The sequence below is a fragment of the Mercenaria mercenaria genome, chromosome 16 (genome assembly GCF_021730395.1).
Source record: "Mercenaria mercenaria strain notata chromosome 16, MADL_Memer_1, whole genome shotgun sequence".
NCBI classification, from domain to species: Eukaryota; Metazoa; Mollusca; class Bivalvia; order Venerida; family Veneridae; genus Mercenaria; species Mercenaria mercenaria.
This window is the reverse complement of record NC_069376.1, coordinates 55,162,485-55,163,290: the sequence shown is the minus strand read 5'-3', so window position 1 is coordinate 55,163,290 and position 806 is coordinate 55,162,485.

Here is an 806-nt window from a genome sequence, read left to right as displayed (position 1 = left end):
AAAGTTTTAAAATAACTTATCGATTATATTTTGTCCAGGAAGTGGTATCGTATGTTTAAAATTCTTATTGTTATTGTAATCACACACAAATAATTATGACCACCAAAAAGACACATTTTTAAAAGCGCACGTACTAATCTATTAAGGAAAAATAATAAAGTTGTATAAATTCCGAAAATTAATATGTGATTGGAATTCTAAATATGATTTTAAGCTCTTTTTGTTTTTCAAACAATTCAAACTCTTTTTCATACATGCAAAATATATTCTCTGTCATTTGAGGGTCTATAAAATATCATAAAGTACAGTCAACACAAGTATTGTAGGATAATAACACACTCTGGGATGCTGAAGCCAGTTGTTGCAAAGAATTCAATAGGTTTCGTAAATTGTTTCGGATCATTATAGGCATTCATGTAAATAATCAAAGAAATGAAAATTTATAACAGTGGAAAAGATATTTTAAGGACTAAAAGTTACTCTTTAATGTCCTTTGCGCAGCGTTTGGACAATAATCTTAGAAACACTGAATAGCTTGTTAGATTACCAGAGGTCAAAAATAAGGTAACTAGGTCAAAGGAGGTCACATTTTCTATTTCATAAAATAATTGTCAGATTGATTGTCTCTGTGAAATCTGGGTCACTTTAATAAAATCTTTAAAAAGATCCTTTGGAAGCAAAGAATGCAACCAAGAAGAATAATAGCAGACTCGGTTTGATTGAGTCTGTTCATGAGAGGCAATAAAATGTGCAACACCTCTCACGCCCCTAGCATCAACTTAAGCGGAACTCTATTACACATATGT